This window comes from Drosophila mojavensis, unplaced genomic scaffold (assembly GCF_018153725.1).
Source record: "Drosophila mojavensis isolate 15081-1352.22 unplaced genomic scaffold, ASM1815372v1 contig_36, whole genome shotgun sequence".
NCBI classification, from domain to species: domain Eukaryota; kingdom Metazoa; phylum Arthropoda; class Insecta; order Diptera; family Drosophilidae; genus Drosophila; species Drosophila mojavensis.
The window spans coordinates 11376596-11400296 of NW_025318858.1; the positions used below are offsets into that span (position 1 = coordinate 11376596).

The window sequence follows — 23701 nt, forward strand, 5'->3', positions numbered from 1 at the left end:
ACGTCACATAAAGTGATCTCATAATCATACTCTGTGCGTTTACCTTGCCAAAGCGCCAAAGAAGGAGCATAATTTTTACAAAAGGCTTCCCGCATTTACCTTTGCCTCTGCCCCGCCCACGCCGTCCACGCCGTCCACTGCTCATCTTTGTTTTGTTGGAGTTCGTGGTGCAAGTTGCTGTTGCTGTTGCTCTTCCCTGTTAAGTTTGAGCGCGTGTCTGTGTGTGCAGATTAAATGTTTGTCGTATGCCTCGGATACCCGAGAGACGGGGTGGCTGCCTGTATGGGTGTATGGGTGGTTGGGTTGTAGGATGGTTGGGTGGTTGGGTGGTTGACTGGTGCTACATGTTAAAAACACAAGCTCAAAACGTAGCAGACAGCCAGAGGATGGCAGTTTATTACGGTTTATTAGCGAGTGTAGCGGCATTTCTTTTCATGTACTCTGACTGCCTTGCCTTGGCCTTGCCAGCACTCATTGCCTCACCCTGCCCCCGCCCTTGCCTCTTGCTGGCTCAGTCACATCTAATCTCTCGCTCACTTTGTGAGGCAGGTGCATGGACATATTGGCTAAGCCTGGCAGCAAGCCAATATATGTACATGTATATGTTTGGGTGTGTGTGCTGCTATAGGTCTAGTCCGTAGAGATGTGCGTGGAATAGCTCTACATACATACATAAATATATATATTTAATAATTATAATATATAATCCATTTAATTATAAATTTAAAAATTATAGAAAATTTTGCAGCTATTTTATTTTTTTGTCTTATTTGATAAATAAACATTTTTAGCCTTAAATAATTTTGTAATTTTTCTACTCAAGTTTAAATCCAAATCGAATACATTAAAATTCTAAAATATGTATAATATTATAGCTTTAAGATCAAACTCTGTTCAAGTAAATATAACTTATGCACATGAATGACAGAATAATCGCAAAAATTTTAATGAATTTTGAGTTTTAGCTTTCGAAACGCATTAAATTTCCATTTTGGCTGCTTTGCTTAACAATTGCAATGGGCCATAAGCATTAAATGCGCCCACGCTGTGGCTATTATGCTGCTCTTGGCTCCTGGCTAAAGTAATTAGAAGTCGATTAGAAAGGCCAAGAAGTGGGCGAATTGCATTTGCATTTGCCAAGACTTAGCAAAACAAGTCGAGAAACATTGAAGGACCAAAACTATTGCCAAAAAGCAGCTGCCGGAGCAGAGTGCTCCGAGAGGGCTGTCGGCTGTCCGCGGCTGTGTTTTCCAGCTTAAGTTCAAGCAAAATGCAGAATGCGAAAATCCTGGCAATTAAAACACAACAAAAAGATGGAAACTGTAAAAAGTGGGTGGGCCAAAGCCGTTGACAGCTGGCAGCAGGAAGGCACACACACACACACACACAATGACCGCAAAGCTGCCGCGAGCGCTGCAACAATTAGCTGAGCCCCGCAATTGGCCCGCCTCCCCCTCCTCCAGCCAAAAGCTTGTCGAGTGCTGCAACTGTTTGCACACATGTTATGCTTATGTGTGTGTGTGTGTGTATATACTCATATGCGTGTTAGTTTAGGCCACGACAAATTGCGCACAATTCGTGCCTAATTTTTAGCCAACATTTGTGTCGCCCTTTTCACCTCGCGTTTTACAGTTTAAATTTTGACTTTAAAACTAACAACACGAGCAGATTTTATATAAAAAAAAACTCCAATGGAGTTGCTCGATTTCTATTTAAAGTGCTTCAATCTCTTTGAATAAAAAAATGTTTTTAAAATCTTATTTCAATTAGTTTGTCTGCTTCATTTAGCATAGTAAAATAAATAAATACAGCGTACGCCCGACAAATAGCAGCAAATTCTGCCTTAGCTCCAATGGAAGAATAAAAATAACTAAACTGAAATAAAATGTTTTAACAACTTTGTTTGCAAACATATAAAATGCATTCTTGTTAGGCAAAGAAAAACACGATATACAAAATAATACATAACAAAAATTGAAAATAATTAAAAAAATACGAAACATCTAAATAATTGCAGAAATTCATAAAAAGCAATGCTACGCAAAAGCCTGATGGTAAAAATATAAATGCACTTTACAAAATTGAAAGTTTTATTCGTATTTGAACTTAAATGAACTTTTAAGAATATAAAACTTTGAAATGGAAAACAAAAGAGCAAAAAACCAGAGGAAAATGCCCTGGGGTAGATTTGCACAAAAAAAGTGAAAAGCTTCTATCGACAACGCAAGCCAATCAAATAAATAGATAAACCGAGTTGAACACTAAATAAATTTAACTTTATGTTAACAGGAGCAGCAGCAATAACAACACAAACTGCAAAGAAATGAAATAAAAAATAAAATATAAAAACAGTAAAAAATAGCCCAAGGCATCCGACAGGAGAGCAAAGGGTCAAAGTCGAAAGTTCCACCCAGCAATTGTTGTTGATTCATCGCAAATAAAGCACAAAGAGAATTCGCAAATGAAATGAGATGAAAATTTCGAATGAGCTTCAAGCTAGTTTTTCAATTAAATTTATGAAAATCTGTGCAAATAGCCGCCTACAGGACATGTCTGTCTAGATATATGAAAAATAAACAATGTGAAGACGCAACTTCCTTTTGATCCTCTTTTTTTATCTTTTTGCTTTATTCTTGTGCACCTGACACACACTCTTGCTGCAAATTGACAAATGTCAGCCAAGTCGAGAGCTAAGGACGTAAATTTCGTGTGCATCTGCCAGCTGACATTGCCGTCTTCGTCTTCGTCTTCCTCAAGCATGTTAGATTAAAAAGAAAAACATACACACACTCACACATTAGCTCTAAAAAAAATAAAGCTTTGTATTTCATGAAAACAAATTTATAACAAAAATCTGAAATTTATAAAATTTGTGCATTTTGTACAGGAATCAACGCAGACAATTAAAGTACTCCAGCTACGCATAAAAAATCAATAATAATTATCGAGATTTATTGATAATAGAGAAATTCACAGGGGCATCGAAAAAAGATAACGGGACAGAAAGAGTTTAGACGTAATTGTTACTAACTTTCTCAATAATCTATAAACTACATAACTTCATGTAATACCAAGTTATGTATCATGTCGAGAATACACAGTAGAAATATGTTTTAAATTTAAGTTCTAATTTTTAAGTCAAGTTAAGATAATTGTTATGGGGATTTTATATAACTCTTCCCCTATTACTTTTGTTGAATTCTAACAAATCAATTTCCTTTATATTAAATATTGTGTTCAAGTAGAAAAGGATAATGTAAATTGATTAAAAATCTAATGTCCCATGTAGATTATCAATTAAATTAATTTACTTAACACATACTCTAACGTTTAACACAGTATAAACTTAATAATAAAATTAACTGATTTTATTTTTTCTTTTATTTCTCTTATTTAATATATATTTGCTAGAGCTTTACTACAGTAAAACAAACTTTTAGTGAATACATGAATATATTATATTAAACGATATTATATAATAGAATATCTTAAGAAGAATACTCTAGCTCTAACTCTAATTGCATGTGAATTGAGTATATACAACATTTTATAAATCTGACAGAATAATTATAGTAATTTTATGATGGAAGAAGAAAAGAAGAACTTGCTGCTAATAAGAATTCATATATCAAACTTTGGGAATAAGGAAAACCCGAAACTAATACCGATGGCTGAATATTAATATGAATATGCTGATGAAGATCATAATTATCTGATTTATTGGTATTGTAACGAGCTGAATTATTCGATAATGAGCATCATTATTATTTGAGAGAGAACTAGGTTCTCTTTCAAATATGTATTCGCTTCACATGTTTGCATTATATATACTAGAAAAGTTTTCATTTGAGAATCTTAATAGTAATACAAATCCAAAGCAGCTGCTCTAAAATACCTTTAAATGTATTCAGTTGGCTGGACAGCGTACAAAATTGTCTCATGGCTTGGATTACTTATGGAATTTATGATTAAGCAAGTGGTCGCCGCTATTACTAGAGAATTCGCCTAGAGATATTTGTTGCGATAGCGCTGTCCAGTTGTCAACTGGGGATAAACTGTTAAATGGTTTGGCTTAAGAAGCAAAAATCGATTTCGACGCGCAGCGAAGGCCAATTTGTATCTCTCTCTCTCTCTCTCTCTCTCTCTCTCTCTCTCTCTCTCTCTCTCTCTCTCTCTCTCTCTCTCTGTGTGTGTGTGTGTGTGTGTGTTTGTTGTATAACTTTCTAAGCCGAAAATTATGTGCAGCAGTAAGTTGGCGACTCCCAGCAGCTATAGCTTCCGACTCCGACTCCACCTTCAACTTGAGCTTCTCAGAGGAAGAAACGATGAGATTGGGGGCCAGAAAATTGCATTTCTATGCAAATGCCAAGCGAGCCGCAAACAGTCAATGACTTTGTCACGACTTTATAAGTAGTTGGCTACAAAGTGGCCAAAAAAAGAAAAAGAAGACACAAATAAATAAGTAGCAGGGCCGCAATTTGGTGACAGACAAGAGCGCAGCAGCAGCAGCGAGCACACGACTTGGCTGACGATCAACAGTTAGGCAAAAGTTGCCACCGTTAGCTGGCAAGCAGGTTCTACTCGTAAAGCACAAAGCCAATCACCATTAGTGTAATCGCCTTTGGTATTATGTATTATCGAGTCGCCGTCGTCGTTGCCGTTGCCATTGCCGTTGCCTCTAAGCTCTGGCTGGAACGCATAAATTAAACGAGGTCAAAGAGCGTGCGACGTGGTAGGTTAACCCATTCTCCCATTTACCTAAGGCCGCCCATCGCCCTCTTCTATCTGTTGACCACTTAAAAGGGCGTCAACTTCTAGTTCCCTCACACAAATCGTCGGCTGTAAATTGGCCAGGCTAATAATGTGTCCGGCTAGATAAACATGAGTATGTGTCTAGTGGAAGCTCTCTGTCGCTTCTGAATGCATTTTCCACAGACCGTCTATGGGAACAGCTTCTCAATTTGATTTATTTACGTAAGCTTTTAAGAGTCGCTGACTTAATTTCATAAATTTAACCAGACGTTGATCTAAGGCAAATGAGAATGTGCTTATGCATATTTAACTATAAAAGAGTGAAGGAAGAGAGATGCAAGGAAGGAAAAACAAAGTAGTAAATAGAAGACTCAATATGGATAACAGATAGATGTAAGCGGAATAGAAGAATAGAAAAAATAATAAAGGAAACTAAAGATAGAAAATGTTATATAGAAGATGTAAAATTGAAAAAAGTGCATAAAAGAAAGAAGAAGTTCAAAGATAGAATAAACATTAAGTAGAAGGTGAAAGATACAAAATAAAATATAAAAGGCATAAAATAAAAAATGCAATATGAAACATACACAATAGAAAAAACGGAAGTAAACAATGATACAATACGATATTTTTACTTACTAAAAATCAATCAATATTTAACATATAAATTTGAGTAGAAATAATATAAATGATGTATGCAAAATATCAAATCAAATACATAAGTAACTGAAGGAATATAATTTCTTAACATAAGTACTCAAATATATTTGAGGCTTCTCAATCTGCAAAGCACCATTTACAATTACTTTTGCTAACATATAGAAAAATGTAAATGTAGATTAACATAATTACAATTGTTAGTCCCTTAGCGATGAGACAATGAAATCATATCTTATATTTATAAAAAACTTTTTAACAGTTTTTTACTAATAAAAAATATGCCTTTAAATAAAACTTTTATTTTTCTGCAATATAAACCAAAAACTAATACCCAGCTATCTCTAGCTTTTTGGCTCTAATAGCTATATATGTATATATATATATATTTTCATTTTGAGTAATTCAATCATTTTTATAGCATTTGAATTGCGGCGCCATTTTAAAAAATTCACTACAGCAGCGTCTGAAACGTTCCGACAATTGCAGTTAAATATAAATTGAAAAGTGAACAAAAAAAAAAAAAAATAAAGAAAAAAAAAAAACAAAGAATAACAGGAAAAAGAGAAACAAAAAGTTTTAAGTGTTTCCGAAATGGCGCGCAAATTTTGCCAACTGCAGTTTTGTCATTGAAATTTTTATGTTGAAAGTTTTTTTTTTTTTATTTTGGTCGTTACGCTTGTTTTGTGTGCTCCACTCGCAATGGCTTTTGCTTCACTACTTATATTTTCCCCACTAATATTTCATATACATATATAGTATTTTGTTTGTATTTTTTATTTTTTTTTTATTTTCTGTTTATATTGTGTAAATGTGCGTTTGCCGTCAACTTTAAAGTACGCTGAGTTTTGCGTTTGGGGACGTTCTCAACAAGAGAAACAAAACGAGAACGAGACAATGGAAGATAAATGCGCCAAACTTTAATTTAACTATATATTATTTATATTGTTTAAACATATTAGCAAATTGCAATTGTGTTAAGTGGATTGTACTTGAGGATTTTCAAGAAAATAAATAGAAAAGCAATTAAAATTAATATGAAAAGTTTGGACAAAGTTAGCCAACTTGATTAGAAATTTAATTAAATTTTTTGTGGAGCAACATTTTTGAAATATGCTTCTTTTATTTAATTATTCAATTTTAAATTTGAATATTTCGTAAAAATATACTTTAAAAAATTAATTAATTTTATTTATATTAAAAAAATATATGTTGGAAAATCAATTATATTTATGTTTAATAATTTATAATTTTTGTTTAATTTAAAATATATAAAAATAAAGAAAATTATTTGAATTTAAACTTAATTGAAAGCCAATTGCTCTACCTAAAAAAAAAAAAAAGTGTTTATGTTGTTAATGACACAGACCAAAACGTTTAAATAGTTTAAATTATTAGATTATATAGGCATATTTTCTAAAAGCTCTAATAAAAATATCTTAAAAAAAAAAAAAAAACAAAGAAAAAACAAAAATTTAGCCAAAGATTTTTAATATATAGTTGAGATATTTAAAAGAACTATTTCTTTTCGAAACAACTTTTTAATAAATTAAACAATTAAATTCTTTCGATTCTTGTTTACTGAATTTTTGCAACGTTTTAGTGAGCGATATAATTTACAAGTCAACCAATTCGAACTGGTTTAAAAATAGGTGCACGCTATGAACGCATGACCATATGACTATACTGATTAACATGCGATACGGACGAGTGAAGTGCCCCTGGTTATTTGTATTTGGAGTGTGTCTAGTAATCGACATAATCTCCTTGCAATATGCAAAGCTGTCACAGAGTCACGTTACAGATTTGGCCGATTGATAGGGCAAAGCCAGGGCTAGAGGTCGCCGGCAATCCATGTGTGACATGCGCTCATTCATTCAGTTATTCATTATTTCCGCATTGGTCTGCATCGTGTGGCGCATTGGGCTAGCCGTGGCAAGCCGAGTCGAGCAAACAATTTGATTTTTAAATTTTCACAACGGCCCAAAACTTTATCCAATGGACGCGAGAGCTTGCTGCACTCGACGTTTGACTTTTCACAACAACAGACAGACTGGCGTGGCTGTCTGGCTGGCTGGCTGATGGCCTAACGGCGTTAAAAGTTGCCAACTCTGCCCATTTCCCAATGCGAGCTACAAGGCCAGTCACAGCAGCCCCCACATTCAGTTAACCCCATCAAATTTACCACTTTGACACAATGAGGGCAGCTGCAGAGGAGAGCAGCGGCAGCATCCCAGAAAATCGAGTTGGCTGAGCTCTGGACCAGCCAGCCAACGGGTTTTTAACAAGTGCATTTTTAATAGTTGCACAAAGTGCAATGTATTCCTGACTTGCCCACCTACCCCAAGCCATTTGGCTAACCCTCTATCGATTGATATTTCGCCTACTTTTTCAGCCTTTGCTGCATTGATTTTAGTGTTGCATTTTCGTTTGCATCTCAGCTGAAGCTGTCGATTAATAAAATATGCAAATCATTTCAATATGCATGCCATTTGTTGGTTAGAATTGAGAATGCAAAAATATAGAAATATTTTCAGTTCAGATATAAACCCATTGCAAATGGGAATGTAATGGGTAGGAATATGACAGATGCCATAAAAAACATATATTCTTGATCAGGGACTAACTAAGTTGATATTGTCATGTCCGTCTGTCACTACATCTATTCGTCTGCTCGTTGAGGACTTTATATATATATATTTTTTTAGAGATGCCGATATTGATGAAAATCGATAATTATTCTCGTTGTAATTTAATCGATGACATTTTCGAAATTCAGTTATTTAATTATTTCCTGATTTTTTTTTTTTATTTTTTATTTAATTTTATGTATATTTTCTGAAACTGTGATTTTTTTTTATATTTAAGCTTACAATTTTTAGCAACATCCTTAAATTAATTTTAAATTGCACGTGTAGCCAGTATGTGATGCCGGTTAACTTTTCTATTTTCCTTTGTTGATGATTCAAAGTGCATTAAAATCCGTTATTTAAGACAAAAGTTATTAAACAAATTAGCAATTCTGTTTGAACTCAGATCTGATAGATTAAGATTAAAGAGTATGTCATATACGAGTATCCCTAAACCATTTGAGCACTTCACAAGAACATACGGTGAAGTCGATCTCTCATTATTTTGTAAATAAATATAAATATTTAAATGAGAAAAAATTAAAGCTGATTTTTTAAAGATATTTTAAAGAGATATATTCCTAATAGCGGCCAAATAGGAGTCCATGCATTACGTTTATCTCTCGCCGAATCTCTTGTCGTTTATCCGAAACCTTGTTTTTGTTGTTGTTGGCCTTCGCCTTCTAAAATCCACTCATACAGCGACCGCAGAGTCGACATAGCTAAATGAAGTCGTTTTGTGTTTCACTTTAGAGGCAAAAGCAATAAATTTACTTTGTTTTCCACCGCACCCCACATATACAGTGCATCGCATTGCTCGTTCGCTTTTTTTTTTTTTTTTTTTTTTTTTTTTTTTTTTTTTTTTTTTTTTTTTGTCATGCCCTTGTCTGGCCAGGAGAAATGCGAATGCCCGGAATGCAGTAGAAAAAAGCTGGTTGAAGAGAAGTGGCGCACGCCCTGGTGTTACGGGTCGCCAGCTGAATCGAAGTTGACTGCAGGGGAAAGTGAAAATTCCTGGGAGCACAGACGAGCGAGCACACACACGCGACCAAGCAAATATTTCATATGCTGCCGTCCTGGGAATAGCTAAAGGAAGCCAGGACTGCTGGGGACTGCCACTGACGATTGCTGTGCGTCTGATTTGCACGGAAGTCACTTGAATTATTGTTCGTCATTTTTGCGCAAATGATTCGCATTGGAGTTTGCTTTAAGCTGAGCTTAAAGTATAACTTAACGCCTTTTAAATTGAAAGTTCTTTTCAAGCGAAATGCAATGACGATTAAGATTTACATCACTTAAACTTATAAGAGAATTCTTACGAATCTATATATTTTTTAACTATACAAAACTTAACATATTTTCCAGTTATGCCAGTTAAAGTAGCCAAGGCCTATAGTTTTTTATTTATTTTTTGTTTTTCAAGACAAAAATAAAATGAAGAAAAAAATGAAATACATATATATATATATATATATATATATATATATATTTAAGGCGACGCAGCTCGGAGGCAACAGCGAGGACAACAACACGACATGGGACAGACGCCTACAAACAAATCTGCCGAAATTATCCCAACAACTTTTTTACATGTGTCTAAAGGAAGCAATCAATATGACGGCGGCGCAGGATGCGGCGGGCAGCGGGAATTCTTGCTTTGATTTATAAGCTTTATTGAAGGCCATCAGCGAGGTGTGTTGTTCTCGTTCTCATTCTCATTTTCGTCGTCGTTGTTGTTGTTATTGTTGTTATTATTGTCGCCGCCACATGTGAGTCATTAAAGTTGATTGCGGGCATAGAAGAAGAAATCAGCTGAACAATGACAAAACTTGAATACTCAATACTCTAACAAAAATCATCATCTATGCGATGTCCAATAAACCAGAAAATTTCGTGAAGAAAATTTAAGATCTCTTTTATAAAACCAATATACGAGTATCCTGTCATAAATGAATGCAAACAATTGTAAAATTGAAAGAATCGAACTTCGAATTCGTATTTGTAATGTTCAGATCTGTCGCCTAATAATATTTATCTGTATTCCCGACTGTTTCCTGTCCTCATACAATCTATAAATAACAATCTATAAATAATAAAAATAAATTTTTTTTTGTAATAATAACCTAATCAAAGCTGTTTATACTTATATTGTAAAACTCATAAGCCGGGATTTAAAAAACAAATAAATAAATAAATAAAACTAATAAAGTTGGACAAGCTTAAAATGATCCATTTTTAAGCTGTTTACGATTTAGCCAATTGGCTACGTCAGCATATATATGAAAATCTCTGTTAGAGTATGTCTAATAGCCGGCAGGTTGGCATCAAAACGCGACTTCAGCTTGACAACAATTTGCGCGAAAAAAGCCAAACAAGTGAATAACAAATTCTTGGCATTTAGTGATAAAGTTTGGCATCACTGAACTTTTCTCCAAATATATACGTATACATGTATATAAGGATATATGCATATAATATATATATATATATATAAACTTGAGCCTGATCAACTTGTTTTGTTTGAATGCAATAATGTATGAAACAAATTGAATTGCGGACCAAAAAAGCTAACTAAATAGAAAACAGCAGACAACAACATCATCATTATCAGCAGCATCATCATCATCATCATCAGTTGGCTGTCAGTTGCATTCAAAAAAATTATGAAAATTTTCTTTTGACACTTTTACTGAATTGCAAAATGTTGCCTGTGGCGGCGTCTGATATGCAGATAAACAGACAGATAGAAAGTGAGATGGAGCGAGAGGCACGAGAATGTAAAGTATAAGAAGGAAAGAGAAAGAGAGAGAGAGAGAGATGCAGCGAGCACTACATTGCAATGAAGAGTAAAGAAACGTGTGTGTGTGAGAGAGAGAGGAAGAGAGCGGACATTACAATGAAGATAAAAGTGAGAGAGAGTGAGAGTGAGAGAGAGAGAGAGAGAGGTATCAATTTTCACACCTTTTGCGATAAATGCTGCACATGAAAGTGTGCGTATATGCCCAGTTATGTCTATGTGTATGTGTGCATATGTGCAGGTATATACTAAGTGAGGGTATATAGTATGTGAGGGTGTGTATGGGCAGCCAGTTAAAGGGCAATTGTTTCTCTGTTTACTTTTCATTTAAGCCAAACGCCAAAAACCAACAGCAAATTTAAAACTTATCTAGATCTTAATAACAGTGTTTTTTCTTTTCTTTAAGAATCTCTAGCTAAAAGTTACATTATTAATAATTTTGCTCTTATTAGCCAATTCAATAACTTAAACCACCATAACACATTTCTTAGCTTTCACGCTGACTTTGTCTGGAAATATTTCTATTTGAATAACTGCGACGAGTTGACTTGTCAAATATTTAATAATTTATTCCGTAAGCCCAAATGAAAAACAAAAAAATCAGTAAACGAAACAAAAAGCGTTATCTAGCAAATTGCATTATAAATTCATGAATCTAAATAACATGACAGACATGTGAGCAAAGACGAAGCATCCGGGACTGCGACACTCTATGATACAGTCCATTGCTTTGTCTTTGATTGTTTTTTATCATCAGAGCTTTGAGGCAATTAGCGTTGTGGCTGTGACAAACAGTTGCCACTCTTGGCGAACGACCAAGCTGTCATTTAGTGCTGCAAACATGGCTTGCAGGCCGCATTCTATATGTGGGCTAATGGCCAATTATTGCGGCCGCACTTAACTTTCAACAAGTGCGGCTGTGTGGATTTTACTGTCACAAACTTTGCGCTTACTGATGGACTTACGGCTAACAGGAGAGATCTGTATAGTGAAAAAGAGAGAGAGGGAGGGGAAAAGAAATTGAGAGAGAATAAAATTTGAGGAAATGAGAGAGAGGAGGAAATACAGAGAAAGAGTCAGAGGAGATAAATACAGAGAAAGAGAGAGAAAGAGATAGAGTAATAGATAGTGAGAAAAAGGTGAAGGAAGGACACAGAGAGTAAGAGAGAATATAGGGCATGGCAAACTTTCAAAATATATATTATAATAATTAAGATGCATTTTTAAATTTAAGTATTTTTTAATTCAACATATGCCAATGCAAAAAAAAAAAATAATAATAAATAAATAAAAAGTAGAATAATCAAGAAGACAAAGTATATCATTTTTTGACAAAAATAAGTAATTCCTATCAACATAAAATATATATAACTTTCAAAAATCTCCACTCATATATCATTTTTAAAGACCATAAAAATATTTTTAGCAACTGTTTTCTATAGTTTTTTGTCACAGCAATATTCTTGACCAACTATTTATAGCAAAAGCAACTAACTAAAGGCATATATGTACATACGTATGTGTTGTTGTGGCCATTCATTTGATCCACTCAACGGTGTCGAGCTAATCCCCAAGCAGTCGGGCATAAATATTCGTATACATTTTGGACGTACGCTGAACTGACCGAAAATGTCTGTTGCTGTCGCTGCCAGGTAATTGATAATTTCTTTTGTTATTAACATATTGCCAGTGGCATGCGTTCGTGTTGTTCTTCTGCTGCTTTTCCTTTTTATACCCTGAACCCATTTTCAATGGGAAATCAGGGTATAATGGTTTTGTTGAAATGTATGTAACAGGGAGAAGGAGGCGTGGCAGACCCCACAAAGTATATATATTCTTGATCAGGGTGACGAGCTGAGTTGATTTGGCCCTGTCCGTCTGTCTGTCCGTCTGTCCGTCTGTCCGTCTGTCCGTCTGTCCGTATGTATGAACGCGTCGATTTCAGAAGATATAAGAGCTAGAGACTTCAAATTTTTTTTAAAATGTCCGTAATTACAGCGCGCATATCAAGTTTATCATTAAAAATCGATAACTCATCCCGATCTTTTTTTATCGATAAAAAACCTTATCGAAACCCAGTTATAAAATTATATCTTCTACACCTTTATTGCTAGAGTCTCCAAATTTTTAATGTATGCTTATATGCAATTTATACAATTTCGGTTTTTGTTAAAATTTACCCCCCACCTCTAAATTCACCCCCTCACCCTCACTTTTGTAAAAAGCGTATTTCAAATACTAGAGACTTGTGCTTTGGCAAGTACATGCATATTCATGTTATAATCATTATCTAAAAGTTTCATGAAGATCGTACGTCCATAAAAAAAGTTATTAAACAATTAAGTTCTCATAGTAAGCGCACACTGCAGCCCATGCGTGTTTATGCGTGGTTGCTTGTATGTGTATGTGTGTGTGTATGTGTGTGTGTATGCGTTTGTGTCTGTATGCGTGTGTGTGTGTTTGTGTGTCTATATGCGTGTGTGTGTATGTTTACCTGTGTGTGCGTACGTGCGTGTGTGTGTGTGTGTGTGCGTGTTTCTTGTGTAAGCTGAAAGTCGCGAAAAAGTATTGAAATATCTATTGCTCCAAGGGTTCAGGGGATCTCGTAGTCGAGCAGTCTCGACTAGAGCTTTCTTACTTGTTTTTTTTTTCTTTGCCCTCAACTAAGTAGCTTATTTCACGCCTAAAAGGCAGCCCGGACTTCCATTTGGTAGCCAGGACACGTACGCCAAGCAGCCAAGCCAAACGGGGCGGAAAAGAAAGCCAAGCAAATATAATCGACTGCTTGTTTCCTTTTCTCTTATTATTTCACTTTACTTTTTTTCCATTTCTCTCTCTCTCGCTCTCTCGCTCTCTCTTGTAGAAGGTCGCTGCTCCTGTCACTTGATGTGATGCAGTGTAAACAAGACGGTTATGAGCTATGTGTTTGCGTGTCTGTGTCTGTGTGGGTAAGGCACACGAGCCCCGCATCATTATGTGAGAACAAAGAACTTGAAAACTAAATTGCACTTTAAGCAGCCATTAAACATGAACTGCAGAAGCAGCAGCGTTTGTATAATGTCGCCTGCACTATGTGCTAATTACTTATTTATGCGACTCGAAATACCCAAACACTAAGACAGACACACACATATACATATACCTTGCAAGTGCATATCTTAAGAGCTGCGTTTAACGCTACTTCTGCCAACTTGCACTTCTTTTTAGTGATTTTGCATTAAATTTGGTAAGAGAGTTGAATTGAATTTGTACCTGCTTTTAGCTCGCTGTCAGCCATCTGCATCTGGTCAAGTCTCTGACGGACTGCTCTCGCATCGCCAGCTCAAGGACAAACTCAATCAGTTCCCAATTGACCGTATAATGTGGCTCTTTTCAGCACTTTGCCCTGCTGCTGCACTCAATCCTTCAGGCTCAAGTTTTGCGGTATTTACGTGAGCCATTTCCAAAGCAGAGATGCTCAACTATCAATCTGAAACGGACGAGTGAATGGGATAATAGCTATTTAGTAATTGGAATAGATATCAAATATTGTATTTTAAAGTCTTAAAAGTGTATTCAAATCATTTCATTTATATTTTTATGAAATAATAATGTAACAAATAAATATAATAATAAAATAATATAATATAATTAAAATAAAATAATATATATACATAATAATAATTTGTATAAAATGGTTTAATTATTTCATATTAACAAAACCTTAAATATTCCATTTAAATATTTTTATATTTTACATATACAAGAAAATAGAAAGAGGAATATTTAACCAAAATTTAGAACTTGAATTTTCGTTAAAAATTAAATTTTCATTAAATTTAATAATTTGTATAAAATGGTTTTATTATTTCATATTAATAAAAATATAATATTCCTTTAAATATTTGATCAAATTACCTCTAAAAACAAATACATTATTAAAATAAATTTATAAAATTTTATACAAGTAATTTTTACCGTATAATTTGAAAGCCTTTCAGGGTAACCATAAAGGAACTCGTCTTAAACAGCACAAAGTATGCATAATGAATGATAAGGAGAGCTCCATTTAAAAGGCCTTCCAATCGCTCCGATTTAATAAGCGACAATTTTTACTGAGCCTACGGAACGATATTTAATCGGAATCAACGGCGAAATGTGTCCCCAAATGCCGTCAACAATCTGCCAAGGACATCAGCAGCTGAACATCCGTGAGAGAGCTTTCGAGTGAATCCCTGGGCCTGTTGTCGGATGCACCACGAAGCTCATCGATGAATGAGAAAAAAAAAACGGATGTATGGCCACTTCATGCCATAACAGATGGCGGCTGAAAACTGGGCAGAGGCAGTGCTGCGAACTGAGTCCTGCAAGCAGCAAGCTGTGAAGCAACCTATCAGCATGACGATTCAATCATGCAATTAACATTGACATTAATTTGCTTCATCTTTCGGCAACACGCCACGCGGCGTATACTTCATTTAAGGAAGTGCGCATGTATATGTAAATATATAGCTATGCATGTGAATATGTAATTTTATTTTGCTTTTCTTTTTCCATTATTTTTTTTTTTTTTTTTTTTTGGTAAGCCATGTGCAAAAATATCGCTGCTGATTTCCCCGCAGGCCAACAGCGAAGTAATTAATGCGCCTGTCACACATATGAATATGATTATGCCATATAAATGCCAGTGCCATCCAGCTATTGCAATCGATGGACATATCACGCACTGAGTGGGGCGACGCGAGTCGTACGACAATCTGACGTGAATGCATTTCCAGCAACTAATTGAAAATTATCTGGGGAAAATCGTGTGGAACTGAACACTCAAATTGAATGGCTATAGCAGTGAATATGTATGTACATATATATGTATATCTATAAGCCGTAGATATGTATTTATATGTATATACCAGTATATAACTACTGTCTGTCTCAAAAACACATTTATTTACATAAACATTATAGAGACACTGATAAATAAAGAATTCTATGTACATATATCCGACTTAAGCTGAACTCATGCTTTATTATACAGTATGTGATTCAAGAGAATTCAGTCCCAAGAGAGTTCCATCTTATTATTTCAAATATATTTATTACGTGTGATATGCTAATTCTCTATTCAGAGAATATCGATTACTACCAGGGATAATGAGAGATACCAGACAATTCGGCATGTTCATCCTTTGAAAGTGATTTGTGCAATATTTTCAATATTTTTTGCTTTAAATCAAAGGTATGACAATTCACAAAAAAATATTGAGCCTCGAAGCGATTGACAACTTGCTAGAGAATCAGCTCGATTCACTTAGCGCATAGAGATTTATTGCTTGATTAAAGACGATTTGCTGATCTCCAAAAATGCTCTTAATAATAGCAATGCAAAAACATAAAAACTAAAACTCAACATAAAATTAGGCAACTGGAGAATATATTAATAGAAAAGCATAGGGAAATAAAGCTGAGGAGATAATAATGAAATTCTTTAATACTGCTACATTTAGTTTTCATTTAATTGAAATAATGTTTACAAAGCATATTTAGTTAAATGTATGAAGTCTCCTCTCTCTCTCTCTCTCATTCTGTCATACGTCAACGAATGATTAATTAAAACCCAAAATTATACTATTTTCCTGAAATTCTTCTGACAAATCTCTGAGAGTATTTTGGTTTTTTTGATATTCTTTTCATTTTTTTTTTTTTTTTTTTTTTGTATGACAAATGTGTTTTGGCATGTGTGTGGGTTTCTCTGTGGGTGTGTGTGTGTATGTGTGTGTGTGTGTGTGCCGCGCTTTTGGTTGGTTAGCTTCAAAGTCAATTAGTGTAATTAATTTGACTTCACGCGACCCTCGCACATAACGAACACAAACACACACACACATATGTATATATACACACACACACACACACACACACACACAGAGCCCATTTATCAACAAATGTAAAAAGCTGGCATCCAAAAAATTGCAATCCTTTACATACACTTTGCTTCCTCTTCTTTTCCTACTTCTTTTTTTTTCGCTCAAAAGCCACAAAAATGTTGGCACTCCCTCCTCCGCTGATTGCATAGTTCTCTAGCATTTTTTACGTGTCCTCTTTTTATCAACCCTGTGATTTTCAATCGAATGTGCTATGCTCTGGCTCTGGCAATTTAATTCACACATTGCGCATACGCCCCAGCTGACGTTTCGTTAGTCTGACTGCGCTTTAAGATGCTGACATTTTGTACTACTTTTGAGCTACTGTCGGCAATAAGTGGATTAGCTTTTCAATTGAACGGCTTACGGAGAAAAAGAGAGAGAGAGAGAGAGTGAGGGAAAAAGAGTGATAGACAGAGAGAGGGAAGGAGGCATGACAGTCGGTTAAAACATTTAAAACACCGCATGCGGTAAAATAAGCCAAAGTCAAAAAGTCTGCCAACAGCAACAAGGTATACACGTGTGCGTGTGTACGTCCGTGTGTGTGTGTGTGCATTCGTATTTGCACGATGCTAAGCACCGTTAAGCGCCAAATGTATCGCGGCTAATGTGTGTTTCATTGGCTTTATTATTTCACGCCAACTTAGCTAAAGTCCACAGTCGATAGCAAAACAGCCGCTAAACGAAAGCAAAGCAGACGAGCATAATATAGTTTGAAATATGCTTAATAAGAGCATAATGAAGCAGACATACAGACATACAGACGAGCAGACAGACAAAGAGAGAAGGAGAAAGAGAGAGAGAGAGAAGTTGTGTCTGTTATTCAATTAGTTGCCATTTCCTGTATTGTTCGTCTGATTTGCTCAATAAATTATGCAAATTTTGTCCAAAGTCCCCTCTGAAGATGACAACTAAAAGAATAGAGAGCGAGTGAGAGAGCCAGAGAGACAGAGAGGAGCAACTAATTTCAAGTTAAAGTTGTAAAGTCCGCATCACAATCAAAGTCAAAGCGCAAAACTCTTAATAAGGAAATTCAATTCTTTGAAGATTTGCATGCGAACTCTTGAACTTTGGAGAGCTACAGGAATTGACTTATAAAGCTCCATTGACGCATTCACAATGATAGATGATTGCTATATAATACTCGCACTTATGATTTGAGTCTGAATTGAAAGTTTTGAGGAATTCATCATAAGAATTTCAAGAATTGCTAGCAATATGAAAGTTACTTTATAAATTCTTTTAATGTTTAATTCAATGTAAAACAACGGAATTTTAGATTAATATAAAATATAAAAATATGATATTAATATAAGAAAATAACATACAATGTATATTATACATAAAAACAACTAAACAAATTAAATTCTACATTGATAGTTAAGAATTTATATTTACGTATGTATATGTATGTAAAGCAATGGATAAAAAATGTCATATATACAAAAAAAAAAAAAAAAAAAAAGATAAGAAAATTATATAATAAAATGGTTTTCATTTGGCAACTTTACCAAAACTATTTTTCCTTTTTTTTTTTTTTGCAACTTTTTGTATTCTGATTCCAATTTTTGGCAGCTTTAGTGCATAAACTGGACTCTGTCTTTTAAAATTTTCAATTGAAAATGTATCCTACATTTCCATCGACCCAGCCAATTCACAATCGTCCCAATTTTCAATCTGCCAAACCCATTGATCAGCCTGGCAACTGGCTTTGTGCTGAGCATTTCCATTATGCATTCGCACACTCTAATTGCAATCGAGAAGAGACTCCAGCTAAATACTTAATGCGCCAAGCAAACGAAAATCAATGTTTTTCTTCTTCTTCCGACAAGTTGAATAGCTGCCAAAAAAGAATAAAACAAAGCAAATAATAAAAAAAGAAAACTCCAACAAAAATTAAGCATCTTAAAAATTTCATAATTTGTCTTGTCATTAAGCGTAACTGAAGCTGAGCTGCTGCCTGCTCCGAATTTGTAAAGAGGACAACGAACGATTCGTGCATGCGGCTTGCGGTATGCGGCATGCGGAATGCGGCACAGAGAGACAATTTCTGTCACTCGTAAATTGTGATGGCGGCAACGAGCCGCCGTCGCATCCTTATTCCTTGATATGTTGCCAAGTGGCAGTCATTGGCTTTCGCAGTTGGCTTTTGAATTTAGCTTAACAATTCGCAGATTTACTGCGTATAACCGAACAGAGCAAACCACTGCGCACAATTTATGCATGTCGCAGATTTGAACTGGTTTTTCTATTTTTCTTCTTTTTTTCCTTCTAGCCCAGTATTGTTGGCGCCAGCAAATGACACGAATGACGCAATGGCTCAGAGCTGCAATCGACGGCGAAAATACGAATCGAATGATGCAAATTTCAACTATGCATAGTAGATAGAGCTTATCAGAAGATCAACTGGTAATTTCTACGCTCAGTTTAAAATTCGAATTAACCGAAGAGATTCTCATCAAATGAGGAAAAAGTTCAAAAGTTCATTTTTGAATACTTAATAGGTAAAAACTAGTGTTATAATAAGATATTGATATTCTGATTTGACTGCTCCCAGTTTCTCCATATATATGGCTAAGCAATATTTTTAGTATAAATGAAGATCTGAAACTCCCACAAATGATACAAATTCGATCTTCAGTTGTCACCGCTAGTGTATACATAAGTATTTCACATTTCAAGACAAAAACTAAATGTTTTGCATTCCTACAGATAGACAAAGTGAATGAATACACATACACATATATGCTTACGAAATTTTAAAATATTATTTAAATTTAAAAAATATATATATAATACACATTTGTATATTTCACATATATCTACACAAACTAGCTGTTGATAATAATTATTGCTAACAAAAGCAACGACAATGATAAGAGCATAATACTGGAATTGGCTAAAGCTAAACTCTAACCTATATACCAAACCTATATAATATTCTGCTACGCTCCCTATGTTTTGTCTCTGTCTCCATGTTGAATAATTGTTTTGTCTTTTTTCTCCCAACAAATTAACCATTTCCTATAAATAATCATGAAATTAAATTAAATTAACAAATGACTTCGTTGGTAATTTTAGTCAGGGTCAATGAAATAGTCCAACAGCTTCCAGCATACATATTTATTAATACTTCTGTGTACAAATTAAACCATCCATCAAATTGAATTTTCAATTAAAATATTATGTTAGGATATAACAAATAAATGTCAGAGGTTTTCTTCTATATTTCAATAATAGATCAACAAATTTTATGCAAATATATTAAGTTTCTAATTCGAAATCAATGCATGCCAAAGTTCTACAAATTTTAAGGTAATAAATTAATCAACGGTCATTTGAAATTCGTTTAAAAAGCTAGGACTCGAACTTCAACTAACATAATTATAACATATCAAAGGTAAACAAAAGTGAATAAATGAAATTTAGCTCGAAAACAGATTGATTAATAAGTCCCAAGCACACAGCTCAGCATATTCCCCCCAGCGGAGGAGCAGAGGGTCTATTGATTGACCCAACTTTTTGGATAGCCAGCCAGTGGGCTTGTGTTGATTTATTATGCGCTAGGCTCTCGAAATAATTTAGCAGGAGTTGGCAAAGGCCGCAGGGCCCAACGAATGCTTGTGCTTTCATCATGGTTTAAATGCGCCCGATGAACTGGGCTCCACATTTTCCGACTAGCGCTTAAATTATGCAAGTTAATTTGCAGCTGGCTGGAAAATGATGACAAGAAATGCCCGCACACACACACACACACTCACACACACACAAACACACTCAGCTGAGCCCTACTGGCTGCCTGTTTGGCCCTGTCCGGCTTATAGCCAACAAGAGTTATTTCCCGCAAACCGGAAGTGAAGTCGACATAAATTGCGGCTAGAAGTGACGCCCGCCTCTGGCCTCGCCCCCGGCAGCAGCTCAGCAGCTCAGCTGTGGCTCTGCTCTGCTCTACTCTGCTTTGGCAGCTGAACCCCCAAGCTTATTTAATACAAACAGCAGCCGTCAAGCGGCTAAGCTGTGGATACGGCTGGGGCGCTACTTACGGGGGCGCCACTCGAAGGTGGAGCCCACTCCTTGGTTGGAAAAGCTCGTCTGCATTTTCCTGCAGAAATTCAGATTGTTTGCTGTCGACAACTCAGCCTCGTGTTTGTTGTTCTTGTATTCCTCCTCCGTTTTTTTTCTTTTTTTTATTTCTAACTATGCGTCAATGCGCATTCGAGAGAGAGAGAGAGAGTGGGCCGGCTGTTAGAGCCAACGATGTCGTTATGGCCTCAATAGATTAACGCATTTATTTATAAGCAACACTGAGTGCCAAGTGTGTGTGGGCGAGTGCAGCAAAACGTGTAGCTAAACTTATGACTTAAGCTTTAAAATTGCTATATGTTCTAAAGAAAATTTAGTATGGTAAAAAAGCAAAGTATTTAAAATGCTGTGAAGAAAAATTTGTATGGCACATTGTTAGTTATTGTTAATACATTTGCTTATTATTCAGTATATGACAGATTGTAAATAAAAAAACTCAAAAAAATTAGCTTGAAGCCTTCTAAGTTTTTCTTGTTTTGCAGTCATTTCAGTATTATTAATAGTTCTTTATTATATTTTTTATATATTATAATTAATTATATATTATAATTATTTTTATTTATTTATATTTATTATAATTATTATTTTGCGTAGAGCTTTTAAACATTAACTTTTTTTTGATCAATTACTCCTATATTAATTATTTTTATGTTCCTACTTTTTATAATATTTTGAAATTATTTGAGCCAAGCTGTAAAACAAACAGTAATTTTTGAACTGAATATTTATTATTTAAATTATTAATTTGTCAAATTTGTAATATTTTTTTAAGGTTCTATAGCAAATTCATCTCTTGACATTTTAATCTCTAATCTTTTTTTATCTTCTTATTTTATACATTTTTAAAAAAGTTTCTTATATTTAATGTACTCTATTAATAACTGGTTTTGTTTTAAATGTTTGCAAACTTTTGAAGTCACTATCCCTGCTTCAATTTTCTAGCCAATCGATCCACATCTTTGCATGCACTCGTCGAAGCCAAAACAAATAACCCACAGCAAACAAAACCACTAGAGCCAACTGACCAGGCGAAAGTGCTCCAGGCGATCCTTAAGCTTCACGTTCTGGCAGTTGCGGTCGAGATGCCGTCAATGACAGTTCATAGCCATAAATGGATATTACCTAAAGAATGGCCAAAGCGAGCTCAAAGTGTATATAAGTATATATATATATGTATACACAAATATGTATGTAAGTGTATATTAATACTTACTTAAAACTATTTTGCAAAAACTAAGTCGTCAATAGTAGAGAATATTTTAATGTTTTGCTTATCGGTGTTATGTTTTTCTAAAACCAAATTAACTATATCACATCAACAATCTTCTCCAAGAAGAGAAACCATTTACACTCTGGTTTCCCATTTTAAGTAGAGTCAGGGTACAAGCACACGCAAAGGGAAGGCGAACCAGCTCTTGATAATAATTATTGCTGACAAAAGCAACGACACTGATAAGAGCATAATACTAGAATCAGCTAACTCTAACCTTTGTTTGATAATGCCTAATTAGAGGTTATGAGGGCTCACAAGCGAATTGAGTCATAAATTTGATTTTATATATTTTATATGAAGTGAGGTTTGAGTGATTCAGTATAAGTATTTCAAATGAAATGATGATGGATTAGATCTCTGTATTTGTGAATTGAATATACATATGTATATGTATGCGAGCATTCAATTCTTATCTCACGTCTCATTTAATTTCGTGAATGAATTAATTTATTTTTTTCTGAAATTAGTTTAGTAGAATGAAATGTAATAAGAATGTTTTAATTTTAAGTGCTCAATTATATTTACTTAGAATACACATATATATATTCATACAGATACATCTGATAAGAACGAGAATCGTATCTGTATCAATGGTTTCTCTTTCTCTCTTTATTTGTCTTTCTTCTTCTCATTCACCTTGACCTTGCTTATAGATGTATTTTTTATTTGCTCAATTTTATAAGAGTATCAAAACTGAAAGGCAACAAGGTTGAATTTAAGATTTTTAAATGCTTTGAAAGCATTTTGCTCATGCTCTGCCTCTCACATATGTTTCTCGATAATGAAATGGGCAAGCTGGATGAGTGCTCGACTTGTTTTCGCTTTCTCAGTCGATTGCCACGCCCCTCAAATACTTAATGCCACAAACGCCTAACGCCTTCTTGCATTTTCAGTGTGCAAAACAAACAGACAAACAAACATTCGAAACTTGTTGTCATGTTTTGTTATTTGTCTGTGGTCGTTTTCATTTCATTTACAGTTACAGTTGAAGTGGCAACAACAGAGACCAGAGCCGACACCAAAAGCCGAGCAGAACGAGGCCTGCATGAGAGAGCTGCTTGATTTCCCCAGGTGCCAAATGGGTAACCCAGCTCAACCCCGCAACAACACCACCAGCCACCACCCACCAAAAAGAAATCCAAAATGTGCACCCACTCAACCACCCATGCAGCCCCCAAAAACCCACTCAGTCATCCACATGAGCCCGCATTTTGTATTTTCATATTTCTGCCTGACCATTTGCCACTGTCTTCCGGGCCATGACAACTACTAGCAAATCTATCTGTATGTATATGTGTGTACCTATGTGTGTGTGTGTGTGTGTGTGTGTGTAAGTCTAGGCATTGGACACTCGAAAGTTGGGTTTTTGTGTTTTCATAAAATGCATGCGGCTGATTTGGATGGTTCTTGGGCTTATTTGTGGTTGCCCAGATGCACAGATACAGATACAGCTGCAAAAGTAGCGACAGCTGTGTGTGTGTGTGTGTGTGTGTGCGTGTATGTCGGCCTGTGTTTCTGATATACTTTGCAGACTGTTGTTGTTGCTATTGCCTAAGTTGCACTAGCAACCTGCAATTCCTTGTTACCACAATTGAGATTTGTTTATGGCATG

General features: G+C 35.0%; 1 long non-coding RNA gene across 1 annotated transcript in view; it reads right to left on the bottom strand.

The window, feature by feature from the left end:
* LOC26528001 overlaps positions 1-23701 on the bottom strand; it is a 35036-nt gene that overhangs the window by 4360 nt on the left and 6975 nt on the right. The window contains exon 2 of the long non-coding RNA XR_001449411.3: positions 14089-14305. This is a non-coding gene — a long non-coding RNA (uncharacterized LOC26528001). The remainder of the gene's footprint in view (positions 1-14088; positions 14306-23701) is intronic.